Here is an 18,305-nt window from a genome sequence, read left to right as displayed (position 1 = left end):
GGACCGGGATTAGGCTCTATATCACCTGATGATGATAACGACACCGGACCGGGATTAGGCTCTATACCACCTGATGATGATAACGACACCGGACCGGGATTAGGCTCTATATCACCTGATGATGATAACGACACCGGACCGGGATTAGGCTCTATATCACCTGATGATGATAACGACACCGGACCGGGATTAGGCTCTATATCACCTGATGATGATAACGACACCGGACCGGGATTAGGCTCTATATCACCTGATGATGATAACGACACCGGACCGGGATTAGGCTCTATATCACCTGATGATGATAACGACACCGGACCGGGATTAGGCTCTATATCACCTGATGATGATAACGACACCGGACCGGGATTAGGCTCTATATCACCTGATGATGATAACGACACCGGACCGGGATTAGGCTCTATATCACCTGATGATGATAACGACACCGGACCGGGATTAGGCTCTATATCACCTGATGATGATAACGACACCGGACCGGGATTAGGCTCTATACCACCTGATGATGATAACGACACCGGACCGGGATTAGGCTCTATATCACCTGATGATGATAACGACACCGGACCGGGATTAGGCTCTATATCACCTGATGATGATAACGACACCGGACCGGGATTAGGCTCTATATCACCTGATGATGATAACGACACCGGACCGGGATTAGGCTCTATATCACCTGATGATGATAACGACACCGGACCGGGATTAGGCTCTATATCACCTGATGATGATAACGACACCGGACCGGGATTAGGCTCTATATCACCTGATGATGATAACGACACCGGACCGGGATTAGGCTCTATATCACCTGATGATGATAACGACACCGGACCGGGATTAGGCTCTATATCACCTGATGATGATAACGACACCGGACCGGGATTAGGCTCTATATCACCTGATGATGATAACGACACCGGACCGGGATTAGGCTCTATATCACCTGATGATGATAACGACACCGGACCGGGATTAGGCTCTATATCACCTGATGATGATAACGACACCGGACCGGGATTAGGCTCTATATCCACCTGATGATGATAACGACACCGGACCGGGATTAGGCTCTATATCACCTGATGATGATAACGACACCGGACCGGGATTAGGCTCTATATCACCTGATGATGATAACGACACCGGACCGGGATTAGGCTCTATATCACCTGATGATGATAACGACACCGGACCGGGATTAGGCTCTATATCACCTGATGATGATAACGACACCGGACCGGGATTAGGCTCTATATCACCTGATGATGATAACGACACCGGACCGGGATTAGGCTCTATATCACCTGATGATGATAACGACACCGGACCGGGATTAGGCTCTATATCACCTGATGATGATAACGACACCGGACCGGGATTAGGCTCTATATCACCTGATGATGATAACGACACCGGACCGGGATTAGGCTCTATATCACCTGATGATGATAACGACACCGGACCGGGATTAGGCTCTATATCACCTGATGATGATAACGACACCGGACCGGGATTAGGCTCTATATCACCTGATGATGATAACGACACCGGACCGGGATTAGGCTCTACATCACCTGATGATGATAACGACACCGGACCGGGATTAGGCTCTATACCACCTGATGATGATAACGACACCGGACCGGGATTAGGCTCTATATCACCTGATGATGATAACGACACCGGACCGGCATTAGGCTCTATATCCACCTGATGATGATAACGACACCGGACCGGGATTAGGCTCTATATCACCTGATGATGATAACGACACCGGACCGGGATTAGGCTCTATATCCACCTGATGATGATAACGACACCGGACCGGGATTAGGCTCTATATCACCTGATGATGATAACGACACCGGACCGGGATTAGGCTCTATATCACCTGATGATGATAACGACACCGGACCGGGATTAGGCTCTATATCACCTGATGATGATAACGACACCGGACCGGGATTAGGCTCTATATCACCTGATGATGATAACGACACCGGACCGGGATTAGGCTCTATATCACCTGATGATGATAACGACACCGGACCGGGATTAGGCTCTATATCACCTGATGATGATAACGACACCGGACCGGGATTAGGCTCTATATCACCTGATGATGATAACGACACCGGACCGGGATTAGGCTCTATATCACCTGATGATGATAACGACACCGGACCGGGATTAGGCTCTATATCACCTGATGATGATAACGACACCGGACCGGGATTAGGCTCTATATCACCTGATGATGATAACGACACCGGACCGGGATCAGGCTCTATATCCACCTGATGATGATAACGACACCGGACCGGGATTAGGCTCTATACCACCTGATGATGATAACGACACCGGACCGGGATTAGGCTCTATATCACCTGATGATGATAACGACACCGGACCGGGATTAGGCTCTATACCACCTGATGATGATAACGACACCGGACCGGGATTAGGCTCTATACCACCTGATGATGATAACGACACCGGACCGGGATTAGGCTCTATATCACCTGATGATGATAACGACACCGGACCGGGATTAGGCTCTATATCACCTGATGATGATAACGACACCGGACCGGGATTAGGCTCTATATCACCTGATGATGATAACGACACCGGACCGGGATTAGGCTCTATACCACCTGATGATGATAACGACACCGGACCGGGATTAGGCTCTATATCACCTGATGATGATAACGACACCGGACCGGGATTAGGCTCTATATCACCTGATGATGATAACGACACCGGACCGGGATTAGGCTCTATATCACCTGATGATGATAACGACACCGGACCGGGATTAGGCTCTATATCACCTGATGATGATAACGACACCGGACCGGGATTAGGCTCTACATCACCTGATGATGATAACGACACCGGACCGGGATTAGGCTCTATATCACCTGATGATGATAACGACACCGGACCGGGATTAGGCTCTATATCACCTGATGATGATAACGACACCGGACCGGGATTAGGCTCTATACCACCTGATGATGATAACGACACCGGACCGGGATTAGGCTCTATATCACCTGATGATGATAACGACACCGGACCGGGATTAGGCTCTATATCACCTGATGATGATAACGACACCGGACCGGGATTAGGCTCTATACCACCTGATGATGATAACGACACCGGACCGGGATTAGGCTCTATATCACCTGATGATGATAACGACACCGGACCGGGATTAGGCTCTATATCACCTGATGATGATAACGACACCGGACCGGGATTAGGCTCTATATCACCTGATGATGATAACGACACCGGACCGGGATTAGGCTCTATATCACCTGATGATGATAACGACACCGGACCGGGATTAGGCTCTATATCACCTGATGATGATAACGACACCGGACCGGGATTAGGCTCTATATCACCTGATGATGATAACGACACCGGACCGGGATTAGGCTCTATATCACCTGATGATGATAACGACACCGGACCGGGATTAGGCTCTATATCACCTGATGATGATAACGACACCGGACCGGGATTAGGCTCTATATCACCTGATGATGATAACGACACCGGACCGGGATTAGGCTCTATATCACCTGATGATGATAACGACACCGGACCGGGATTAGGCTCTATATCACCTGATGATGATAACGACACCGGACCGGGATTAGGCTCTATACCACCTGATGATGATAACGACACCGGACCGGGATTAGGCTCTATATCACCTGATGATGATAACGACACCGGACCGGGATTAGGCTCTATATCACCTGATGATGATAACGACACCGGACCGGGATTAGGCTCTATATCACCTGATGATGATAACGACACCGGACCGGGATTAGGCTCTATATCACCTGATGATGATAACGACACCGGACCGGGATTAGGCTCTATATCACCTGATGATGATAACGACACCGGACCGGGATTAGGCTCTATATCACCTGATGATGATAACGACACCGGACCGGGATTAGGCTCTATATCACCTGATGATGATAACGACACCGGACCGGGATTAGGCTCTATATCACCTGATGATGATAACGACACCGGACCGGGATTAGGCTCTATATCACCTGATGATGATAACGACACCGGACCGGGATTAGGCTCTATATCACCTGATGATGATAACGACACCGGACCGGGATTAGGCTCTATATCACCTGATGATGATAACGACACCGGACCGGGATTAGGCTCTATATCACCTGATGATGATAACGACACCGGACCGGGATTAGGCTCTATATCACCTGATGATGATAACGACACCGGACCGGGATTAGGCTCTATATCACCTGATGATGATAACGACACCGGACCGGGATTAGGCTCTATATCACCTGATGATGATAACGACACCGGACCGGGATTAGGCTCTATATCACCTGATGATGATAACGACACCGGACCGGGATTAGGCTCTATATCACCTGATGATGATAACGACACCGGACCGGGATTAGGCTCTATATCACCTGATGATGATAACGACACCGGACCGGGATTAGGCTCTATACCACCTGATGATGATAACGACACCGGACCGGGATTAGGCTCTATATCACCTGATGATGATAACGACACCGGACCGGGATTAGGCTCTATATCACCTGATGATGATAACGACACCGGACCGGGATTAGGCTCTATATCCACCTGATGATGATAACGACACCGGACCGGGATTAGGCTCTATATCACCTGATGATGATAACGACACCGGACCGGGATTAGGCTCTATATCACCTGATGATGATAACGACACCGGACCGGGATTAGGCTCTATATCACCTGATGATGATAACGACACCGGACCGGGATTAGGCTCTATATCACCTGATGATGATAACGACACCGGACCGGGATTAGGCTCTATATCACCTGATGATGATAACGACACCGGACCGGGATTAGGCTCTATATCACCTGATGATGATAACGACACCGGACCGGGATTAGGCTCTATATCACCTGATGATGATAACGACACCGGACCGGGATTAGGCTCTATATCACCTGATGATGATAACGACACCGGACCGGGATTAGGCTCTATATCACCTGATGATGATAACGACACCGGACCGGGATTAGGCTCTATACCACCTGATGATGATAACGACACCGGACCGGGATTAGGCTCTATATCACCTGATGATGATAACGACACCGGACCGGGATTAGGCTCTATATCACCTGATGATGATAACGACACCGGACCGGGATTAGGCTCTATATCACCTGATGATGATAACGACACCGGACCGGGATTAGGCTCTATATCACCTGATGATGATAACGACACCGGACCGGGATTAGGCTCTATATCACCTGATGATGATAACGACACCGGACCGGGATTAGGCTCTATATCACCTGATGATGATAACGACACCGGACCGGGATTAGGCTCTATATCACCTGATGATGATAACGACACCGGACCGGGATTAGGCTCTATATCACCTGATGATGATAACGACACCGGACCGGGATTAGGCTCTATATCACCTGATGATGATAACGACACCGGACCGGGATTAGGCTCTATATCACCTGATGATGATAACGACACCGGACCGGGATTAGGCTCTATATCACCTGATGATGATAACGACACCGGACCGGGATTAGGCTCTATATCCACCTGATGATGATAACGACACCGGACCGGGATTAGGCTCTATATCACCTGATGATGATAACGACACCGGACCGGGATTAGGCTCTATATCACCTGATGATGATAACGACACCGGACCGGGATTAGGCTCTATATCACCTGATGATGATAACGACACCGGACCGGGATTAGGCTCTATATCACCTGATGATGATAACGACACCGGACCGGGATTAGGCTCTATATCCACCTGATGATGATAACGACACCGGACCGGGATTAGGCTCTATATCACCTGATGATGATAACGACACCGGACCGGGATTAGGCTCTATATCACCTGATGATGATAACGACACCGGACCGGGATTAGGCTCTATATCACCTGATGATATAACGACACCGGACCGGGATTAGGCTCTATATCACCTGATGATGATAACGACCACCGGACCGGGATTAGGCTCTATACCACCTGATGATGATAACGACACCGGACCGGGATTAGGCTCTATATCACCTGATGATGATAACGACACCGGACCGGGATTAGGCTCTATATCACCTGATGATGATAACGACACCGGACCGGGATTAGGCTCTATACCACCTGATGATGATAACGACACCGGACCGGGATAAGGCTCTATATCACCTGATGATGATAACGACACCGGACCGGGATTAGGCTCTATATCACCTGATGATGATAACGACACCGGACCGGGATTAGGCTCTATATCACCTGATGATGATAACGACACCGGACCGGGATTAGGCTCTATATCACCTGATGATGATAACGACACCGGACCGGGATTAGGCTCTATATCACCTGATGATGATAACACCGGACCGGGATTAGGCTCTATATCACCTGATGATGATAACGACACCGGACCGGGATTAGGCTCTATATCACCTGATGATGATAACGACACCGGACCGGGATTAGGCTCTATATCACCTGATGATGATAACGACACCGGACCGGGATTAGGCTCTATATCACCTGATGATGATAACGACACCGGACCGGGATTAGGCTCTATACCACCTGATGATGATAACGACACCGGACCGGGATTAGGCTCTATACCACCTGATGATGATAACGACACCGGACCGGGATTAGGCTCTATATCACCTGATGATGATAACGACACCGGACCGGGATTAGGCTCTATATCACCTGATGATGATAACGACACCGGACCGGGATAAGGCTCTATATCACCTGATGATGATAACGACACCGGACCGGGATTAGGCTCTATATCACCTGATGATGATAACGACACCGGACCGGGATTAGGCTCTATATCACCTGATGATGATAACGACACCGGACCGGGATTAGGCTCTATATCACCTGATGATGATAACGACACCGGACCGGGATTAGGCTCTATATCACCTGATGATGATAACGACACCGGACCGGGATTAGGCTCTATATCACCTGATGATGATAACGACACCGGACCGGGATTAGGCTCTATATCACCTGATGATGATAACGACACCGGACCGGGATTAGGCTCTATATCACCTGATGATGATAACGACACCGGACCGGGATTAGGCTCTATATCACCTGATGATGATAACGACACCGGACCGGGATTAGGCTCTATACCACCCTGATGATGATAACGACACCGGACCGGGATTAAGGCTCTATATCACCTGATGATGATAACGACACCGGACCGGGATTAGGCTCTATACCACCTGATGATGATAACGACACCGGACCGGGATTAGGCTCTATATCACCTGATGATGATAACGACACCGGACCGGGATTAGGCTCTATATCACCTGATGATGATAACGACACCGGACCGGGATTAGGCTCTATATCACCTGATGATGATAACGACACCGGACCGGGATTAGGCTCTATATCACCTGATGATGATAACGACACCGGACCGGGATTAGGCTCTATATCACCTGATGATGATAACGACACCGGACCGGGATTAGGCTCTATATCACCTGATGATGATAACGACACCGGACCGGGATTAGGCTCTATACCACCTGATGATGATAACGACACCGGACCGGGATTAGGCTCTATACCACCTGATGATGATAACGACACCGGACCGGGATTAGGCTCTATATCACCTGATGATGATAACGACACCGGACCGGGATTAGGCTCTATATCACCTGATGATGATAACGACACCGGACCGGGATTAGGCTCTATATCACCTGATGATGATAACGACACCGGACCGGGATTAGGCTCTATATCACCTGATGATGATAACGACACCGGACCGGGATTAGGCTCTATATCAACCTGATGATGATAACGACACCGGACCGGGATGAGGCACTATATCACCTGATGATAGATAACGGACACCGGACCGGGATTAGGCTCTATACACCTGATGATGATAACGACACCGGACCGGGATTAGGCTCTATACCACCTTGATGATGATAACGACACCGGACCGGGATTAGGCTCTATATCACCTGATGATGGATAACGACACCGGACCGGGATTAGGCTCTATACCACCGGATGATGATACGACACCGGACCGGGATTAGGCTCTATATCCACCTGATGATGCTAACGGACACCGGACCGAGATTAGGCTCCTATATCACCTGATGATGATAAACGACACCGGACCGGGATTAGGCTCTATAATCCACCTGATGATGCTAAACGACACCTGGACCTGGGAATTAGGCTCTATATCACCTGATGATGATAACGACACCGGACCGGGATTAGGCTCTATATCACCTGATGATGATAACGACACCGGACCGGGATTAGGCTCTATATCACCTGATGATGATAACGACACCGGACCGGGATTAGGCTCTATATCACCTGATGATGATAACGACACCGGACCGGGATTAGGCTCTATATCACCTGATGATGATAACGACACCGGACCGGGATTAGGCTCTATATCACCTGATGATGATAACGACACCGGACCGGGATTAGGCTCTATACACCTGATGATGATAACGACACCGGACCGGGATTAGGCTCTATATCCACCTGATGATGATAACGACCACCGGACCGGGATTAGGCTCTATATCACCTGATGATGATAACGACACCGGACCGGGATTAGGCTCTATACCACCTGATGATGATAACGACACCGGACCGGGATTAGGCTCTATATCACCTGATGATGATAACGACACCGGACCGGGATTAGGCTCTATATCCACCTGATGATGATAACGACACCGGACCGGGATTAGGCTCTATATCACCTGATGATGATAACGACACCGGACCGGGATTAGGCTCTATACTCACCTGATGATGATAACGACACCGGACCGGGATTAGGCTCTATATCACCTGATGATGATAACGACACCGGACCGGGATTAGGCTCTATATCACCTGATGATGATAACGACACCGGACCGGGATTAGGCTCTATATCACCTGATGATGATAACGACACCGGACCGGGATTAGGCTCTATATCACCTGATGATGATAACGACACCGGACCGGGATTAGGCTCTATATCACCTGATGATGATAACGACACCGGACCGGGATTAGGCTCTATATCACCTGATGATGATAACGACACCGGACCGGGATTAGGCTCTATATCACCTGATGATGATAACGACACCGGACCGGGATTAGGCTCTATATCACCTGATGATGATAACGACCCCGGCCCCCGGGTTTAGGCTCTATACCACCTGATGATGAAAACCCACCCCGGGCCCGGGGATTGGGCTCTATACCACCTATGATGATAACACACCCCCCCGGTTTGGGCTCAAAAATCACCTTGATGATAACGACCCGGACCGGGTTTAAAGGCCTATAACCATATGATTAACGCCCCCGGGCCCGGGGATTGGGCCCTCTAAACCACCTTTTTTAAATAACCAACCCCGGGCCCGGGGATTGGGTTTTAAAACCACCTATATGAAAACGCCCCCGGCCCGGGAAATTTAGGCCCCTTTACCATTGATAACGACACCGGACCGGGGATTGGCTCTATATCCCCTTATGATGATAACGAAAAACCGGGGCCCGGGGTTTAGCTCTAACACCTGATGATGATAACGACACCGGCCCGGGATTAGGCTCATATACCTAAATTTTAATAACAAAACCGGCCCGGGGATTGGCCTTTTACCCCTGATGTTTATAACCCCGGTCCGGGATTAGGCTCTATATCACCTGATGATGATAACGACACCGGACCGGGATTAGGCTCTATATCACCTGATGATGATAACGACACCGGACCGGGATTAGGCTCTATATCACCTGATGATGATAACGACACCGGACCGGGATTAGGCTCTATATCACCTGATGATGATAACGACACCGGACCGGGATTAGGCTCTATATCACCTGATGATGATAACGACACCGGACCGGGATTAGGCTCTATACCACCTGATGATGATAACGACACCGGACCGGGATTAGGCTCTATATCACCTGATGATGATAACGACACCGGACCGGGATTAGGCTCTATATCACCTGATGATGATAACGACACCGGACCGGGATAGGCTCTATATCACCTGATGATGATAACGACACCGGACCGGGATTAGGCTCTATACCACCTGATGATGATAACGACACCGGACCGGGATTAGGCTCTATATCACCTGATGATGATAACGACACCGGACCGGGATTAGGCTCTATACCACCTGATGATGATAACGACACCGGACCGGGATTAGGCTCTATATCACCTGATGATGATAACGACACCGGACCGGGATTAGGCTCTATATCACCTGATGATGATAACGACACCGGACCGGGATTAGGCTCTATATCACCTGATGATGATAACGACACCGGACCGGGATTAGGCTCTATATCCACCTGATGATGATAACGACACCGGACCGGGATTAGGCTCTATATCCACCTGATGATGATAACGACACCGGACCGGGATTAGGCTCTATATCACCTGATGATGATAACGACACCGGACCGGGATTAGGCTCTATATCACCTGATGATGATAACGACACCGGACCGGGATTAGGCTCTATATCACCTGATGATGATAACGACACCGGACCGGGATTAGGCTCTATATCCACCTGATGATGATAACGACACCGGACCGGGATTAGGCTCTATATCACCTGATGATGATAACGACACCGGACCGGGATTAGGCTCTATATCACCTGATGATGATAACGACACCGGACCGGGATTAGGCTCTATATCACCTGATGATGATAACGACACCGGACCGGGATTAGGCTCTATATCACCTGATGATGATAACGACACCGGACCGGGATTAGGCTCTATATCACCTGATGATGATAACGACACCGGACCGGGATTAGGCTCTATATCACCTGATGATGATAACGACACCGGACCGGGATTAGGCTCTATATCACCTGATGATGATAACGACACCGGACCGGGATTAGGCTCTATATCACCTGATGATGATAACGACACCGGACCGGGATTAGGCTCTATATCACCTGATGATGATAACGACACCGGACCGGGATTAGGCTCTATATCACCTGATGATGATAACGACACCGGACCGGGATTAGGCTCTATATCACCTGATGATGATAACGACACCGGACCGGGATTAGGCTCTATATCACCTGATGATGATAACGACACCGGACCGGGATTAGGCTCTATATCACCTGATGATGATAACGACACCGGACCGGGATTAGGCTCTATATCACCTGATGATGATAACGACACCGGACCGGGATTAGGCTCTATATCACCTGATGATGATAACGACACCGGACCGGGATTAGGCTCTATATCACCTGATGATGATAACGACACCGGACCGGGATTAGGCTCTATACCACCTGATGATGATAACGACACCGGACCGGGATTAGGCTCTATATCACCTGATGATGATAACGACACCGGACCGGGATTAGGCTCTATATCACCTGATGATGATAACGACACCGGACCGGGATTAGGCTCTATATCACCTGATGATGATAACGACACCGGACCGGGATTAGGCTCTATATCCACCTGATGATGATAACGACACCGGACCGGGATTAGGCTCTATATCACCTGATGATGATAACGACACCGGACCGGGATTAGGCTCTATATCACCTGATGATGATAACGACACCTGACCGGGATTAGGCTCTATATCACCTGATGATGATAACGACACCGGACCGGGATTAGGCTCTATATCACCTGATGATGATAACGACACCGGACCGGGATTAGGCTCTATACCACCTGATGATGATAACGACACCGGACCGGGATTAGGCTCTATATCACCTGATGATGATAACGACACCGGACCGGGATTAGGCTCTATATCACCTGATGATGATAACGACACCGGACCGGGATTAGGCTCTATATCACCTGATGATGATAACGACACCGGACCGGGATTAGGCTCTATACCACCTGATGATGATAACGACACCGGACCGGGATTAGGCTCTATATCACCTGATGATGATAACGACACCGGACCGGGATTAGGCTCTATACCACCTGATGATGATAACGACACCGGACCGGGATTAGGCTCTATATCACCTGATGATGATAACGACACCGGACCGGGATTAGGCTCTATATCACCTGATGATGATAACGACACCGGACCGGGATTAGGCTCTATACCACCTGATGATGATAACGACACCGGACCGGGATTAGGCTCTATATCACCTGATGATGATAACGACACCGGACCGGGATTAGGCTCTATATCACCTGATGATGATAACGACACCGGACCGGGATTAGGCTCTATATCACCTGATGATGATAACGACACCGGACCGGGATTAGGCTCTATATCACCTGATGATGATAACGACACCGGACCGGGATTAGGCTCTATATCACCTGATGATGATAACGACACCGGACCGGGATTAGGCTCTATACCACCTGATGATGATAACGACACCGGACCGGGATTAGGCTCTATACCACCTGATGATGATAACGACACCGGACCGGGATTAGGCTCTATATCACCTGATGATGATAACGACACCGGACCGGGATTAGGCTCTATACCACCTGATGATGATAACGACACCGGACCGGGATTAGGCTCTATATCACCTGATGATGATAACGACACCGGACCGGGATTAGGCTCTATATCACCTGATGATGATAACGACACCGGACCGGGATTAGGCTCTATATCACCTGATGATGATAACGACACCGGACCGGGATTAGGCTCTATATCACCTGATGATGATAACGACACCGGACCGGGATTAGGCTCTATATCACCTGATGATGATAACGACACCGGACCGGGATTAGGCTCTATATCACCTGATGATGATAACGACACCGGACCGGGATTAGGCTCTATATCACCTGATGATGATAACGACACCGGACCGGGATTAGGCTCTATATCACCTGATGATGATAACGACACCGGACCGGGATTAGGCTCTATATCACCTGATGATGATAACGACACCGGACCGGGATTAGGCTCTATACCACCTGATGATGATAACGACACCGGACCGGGATTAGGCTCTATATCACCTGATGATGATTAACGACACCGGACCGGGATTAGGCTCTATACCACCTGATGATGATAACGACACCGGACCGGGATTAGGCTCTATATCACCTGATGATGATAACGACACCGGACCGGGATTAGGCTCTATATCACCTGATGATGATAACGACACCGGACCGGGATTAGGCTCTATATCACCTGATGATGATAACGGCACCGGACCGGGATTAGGCTCTATATCACCTGATGATGATAACGACACCGGACCGGGATTAGGCTCTATATCACCTGATGATGATAACGACACCGGACCGGGATTAGGCTCTATATCACCTGATGATGATAACGACACCGGACCGGGATTAGGCTCTATACCACCTGATGATGATAACGACACCGGACCGGGATTAGGCTCTATATCACCTGATGATGATAACGACACCGGACCGGGATTAGGCTCTATATCACCTGATGATGATAACGACACCGGACCGGGATTAGGCTCTATACCACCTGATGATGATAACGACACCGGACCGGGATTAGGCTCTATATCACCTGATGATGATAACGACACCGGACCGGGATTAGGCTCTATATCACCTGATGATGATAACGGCACCGGACCGGGATTAGGCTCTATATCACCTGATGCTGATAACGACACCGGACCGGGATTAGGCTCTATATCACCTGATGATGATAACGACACCGGACCGGGATTAGGCTCTATATCACCTGATGATGATAACGACACCGGACCGGGATTAGGCTCTATATCATCTGATAATAATATCAAATATAGTGCAACGTCATATAAAACATAAAGACTGACGACATTAGAAGAAGCTATACTGTAAAGTATAATTGGTAAAGATACGAATTTGCGATAATACGACGGTTTGAAACTCACGATGTGACACGATTCATTTGACTGTTTGGAAATAGTGACGTCAAACAAACGATGGCATCCTTGAACTTCCATAGCAACACATATAACAAATATGGCGGCGTGACCGAAGCAGAAAAGGAGATTTACAGCTAAATCGATTCTCGTTGCATCAAAATCATCAAGTTCAGACATAATGTATATTTGAAGTTACAATCTCTTAACATTATAGCAGAGCAATGTCCAATAATACCTGTTTTCTAAAGAGTCATTAGTACAATAGGATATTATAAAATCAGAGTCATACACTGATGGACCAGGATTCATTTCAACATCTCCACAGCGAAACAACAAGTATACCAGCCTCAACGTATGTAAATATATTATTGAACAAGTGAAGAAAAACAACAATAAGATATAGTGGTTGTTAACTGTATGAGAGTTTTCGCTATTCTGTTCTAGGCAGGCCTTTATGTAAACACTATTGGTCAAGAATAGGAAAGCCTCTATTGCGATGCATGATGTATTGAAAAAAGGCAGGAAATTGAATTAATCTATCAATTGTATTTCTGATTTATTTGAAAAAGAAGTGAAACCAATTCTCTGTAAACTTTATTTATTTTACAACAATTGCGAAACCACTTATATCAACTTATATAAATCACGCTTGTTTGCCCGGATGGAAGCGCGCGAGGGGTCTTAGTGTGGTAGGAAACCGGAGTACCCGGGGAAAACCCACGTGGTCGGGCAGGTGACCCCATACCTTTTCACGTCCGATCGGGGAATCGAACCCCGGCCGCCTAGGTGAAAGGCAAGTGTGTTACCACTGTACCATCCGTCCAATCTAATATCAATATCAAAAAACCAATTCTGTTATATGGATGCGAAATATTGGGTTTTACAAACAATCAAATAATTTTGCGTTTTTATTTTAAATTTTGTAAACTACTACTTAGTTTGAAAAAACGTACACCTAACTACATGGTTTATGGTGAACTGGGAACAAGCCCAATTTCGATTGGGATCAAAACAAAGATGATTAATTATTGGTCAAATATGATTCTGTCAAAAGAAAGAAAACTTAATGTTGTAATGTATCATATTTTATATCCTGTATTATTAAAGAAAATAAAGCAATCCCATACTTAACTTTTATACAAAACATTTTAAACGAATGTGGTTTAATGTATAAATGGAATTCACAGTTTCAAGGCAATTTGAACCTTCAATGGGTAGAAGTTAAAGTAAAGCAAACATTGAACGATCAATTTTTATAAAAATTGGAAAGTGGTATTTTTAACTCTTCGATATCAGTTTTTTATAGAATATACAGTATAAAAAACGCAATTTTGAAAAATATTTGGATATACTAAATGACAACGAAAGAATGTTGCTCTGTAAATTTAGAACAAGTAACCATAAATTCATTGTAGAAACTAAAAGATGGCATAATGTAAATTATCAAAATAGAATTTGTCCATACTGTGATACCAATGACATCGGTGATGAATTTCATTATTTATTAAAATGCCTGTTTGACTGATGAACGACAATTATGTATTAAGAAATACTTGTATACTCTACCTAATATTGTTAAATTTTCACAGCTTATGAACTCTACCAATCTCAAAACTTCAAGGAATTGATGTAAATTTATTAAAGTACAGTTATATGATTTGTCCTCCATATACATGTATATTGTAATTGTTGAATGTTGTAAATATGTTTTCTCTATACATGTACATTGCTTTTTTTTTTAAAAAGAGAAGGAATAAACAAAGTTGAAAGTTGAAAAAAAATACATGTACATCTTATAGGTATAAGCTACCATCATGATATAACTGAGGTAACAGGTAAAAAAACACAGGTAAAAAAACACAGGTAAATTTGTGTTAGCTACTCTGAAATAGACTATACTTAGTAATTTACACCACTAAATTATTATTTTGCCAATATCGGGCCACGCATTTGCTATTCGGTATATTGTTTAAATACGAGATTTGTTATTTTGCCTGCAACGAAATCGAAACGTCAGAAAGAAGCTGTGACGTCACTTTTCCGTCGGCGTCGGTGGACCCCACCGATGTTTTGAAATTATTCAAAATATTGAATAGGAATGTGGAATATTGAATTTATTGAAAAGAAATTACATAAAAGAAAACATAAAATTATTGAAAATGCAACGATTGACATGGCACAAACGTGTGCATGTGGTTATATTTATTATTTTTTTTTGTAATTAATTTTTTTTTTCTATCCGTATTAAACTAAATTTGGAATCGAGCTTAGAATTCCGGAAGGGATGACAATGCAATCATTTACAATTATAAAAAAAAACAAAAACAAAAAACACAAAAAAGGCGCAATATGTTGTTGTTGTTGTTGATGATGATAATACGATTTACTTTTCAAACACTGAGATCCTGATTCGATTCCTGTCGGGTCACTCGAAAGGACTCGACAGAACATGTGACATTTACACAATAGCTGGAGTTAGTTCTGTGGTCACTGCAATAATTGTTTTTATGATTTATTATTACACATCCCAACACATATTTTCGCACTTAAACAAAAATAATTAATAACTATATCTAAATATGAAGTATACTCTTCTGTCGAGATCCCCATTAACGTCAGAAGTCCTAATTAATTTGACACGCGTAATTACTAACATGAAAACATATTTACCAAGACTGGCTTTCTGTTCTTTGATAGAAGCCATATATATTTCAGAAAACAGAGTGTTGTATCAAATCCGTACCCTAAATACGTTTGATACTTAACATGCATTAAAACTGGTTTATTTATTCTAAAACTTCGTAAAAAATATACACATTTGGATATCAAATACAGCTCCAAGATGAAACAACATCAATAAAGATCAAATTATTTTCGTTTTTCAGAAAATCTGATTTATAAAGATCAAAATAATCTAAACTTTGTTTAAAACGTATAAAGCTTTCGATGCTTTTTGTATTTTTTGCCGAGGAACATGTAAACGTCATATGTTCATTTTAAACTTCCGGAATCCTGACGGGGGCTATATATTTTCTTGTTACCATGGACATGTGTGTGACAGAATGACGTTTGTGTATTTGTTGTAAGTGTCACTGGTCCACTCAGGTGCATAAACAAGTGCAAGAGTTAGGCAGATAGTGACACATATGCTAATCACCATAGATATATATCATCGGTCGTGTGTTTGCAGTGTCAGGGCACTTACCAATCATATCTGCTAAAATTTTAATCATGATTACACTACACATTCTTATTACAATTGGTTAATATTAATAAAGTTTATTATCAGTTATTAGTTATACAGTTTTATTGTATTTTTGCCAGAGAATTATAGAAATTTATCAAACTATTAAAACTTCAATATTCTCTGCCGCAATGAGCAGTGAAAATATAGGATTTCGCAGTGAAAATGTAAGATTTTGCAGTAAAAATATATAAAATTTTGCAGTAAAACATATAAGATTTTGCAGTGAAAATATAAGTTTTGCAGTGAAAGTTTTTTTTCGTTTTTGGCCAATTAGAGCGAACTTTGTATTCACCTCATTGAAACTTGCTTTGAAAATATTTAAAATCAAATCGAAGATAGATAAATAGGTTATTTTGATGCATTTCTGAAATATTCGGCTAGTTTTTGACTGAATGCTCACTTGACTCTAGCTTTTCATGCACAGATTCTCCGATAACAGCAGAACACGCTTAAATTGCGTTGATCAATCTTTTCAAAATGGCGCCGGCATGTTGACGTGGAGTAACCTTTTATTACGTTTTTCTTGTATTTTTAACTTTTATTCTGATAAATACGCGAAAATATACTTGCAGCACGCAGGTATAAATACAGGTGACATAGTGACTTCCCCAAAATAGACTATAATTAATGTACAAACACATCTTCCGCTCTTCCTGTTTCAACATGTATTCAATTCAAAGAAGCAGCTGTCGGATATACAGATTCAGATTCAGATTCAGATATGTTTATTAGAGTGTCACGTATTGATACATAAAATATACATAAAATACAAGCATAATTTCATTAAAAACGTTAAAATGCATCAACACCTAGCCATATTTGGCTTATGAGACACTACTACAGTAAAATCTTGAGAGTCAATTAATATTAAGACTTATTGATAAAAAGTTT

Source organism: Pecten maximus, chromosome 13 (genome assembly GCF_902652985.1).
Source record: "Pecten maximus chromosome 13, xPecMax1.1, whole genome shotgun sequence".
In the NCBI taxonomy this organism is placed as follows: Eukaryota; Metazoa; Mollusca; class Bivalvia; order Pectinida; family Pectinidae; genus Pecten; species Pecten maximus.
This window is presented reverse-complemented; position numbering follows the sequence as displayed.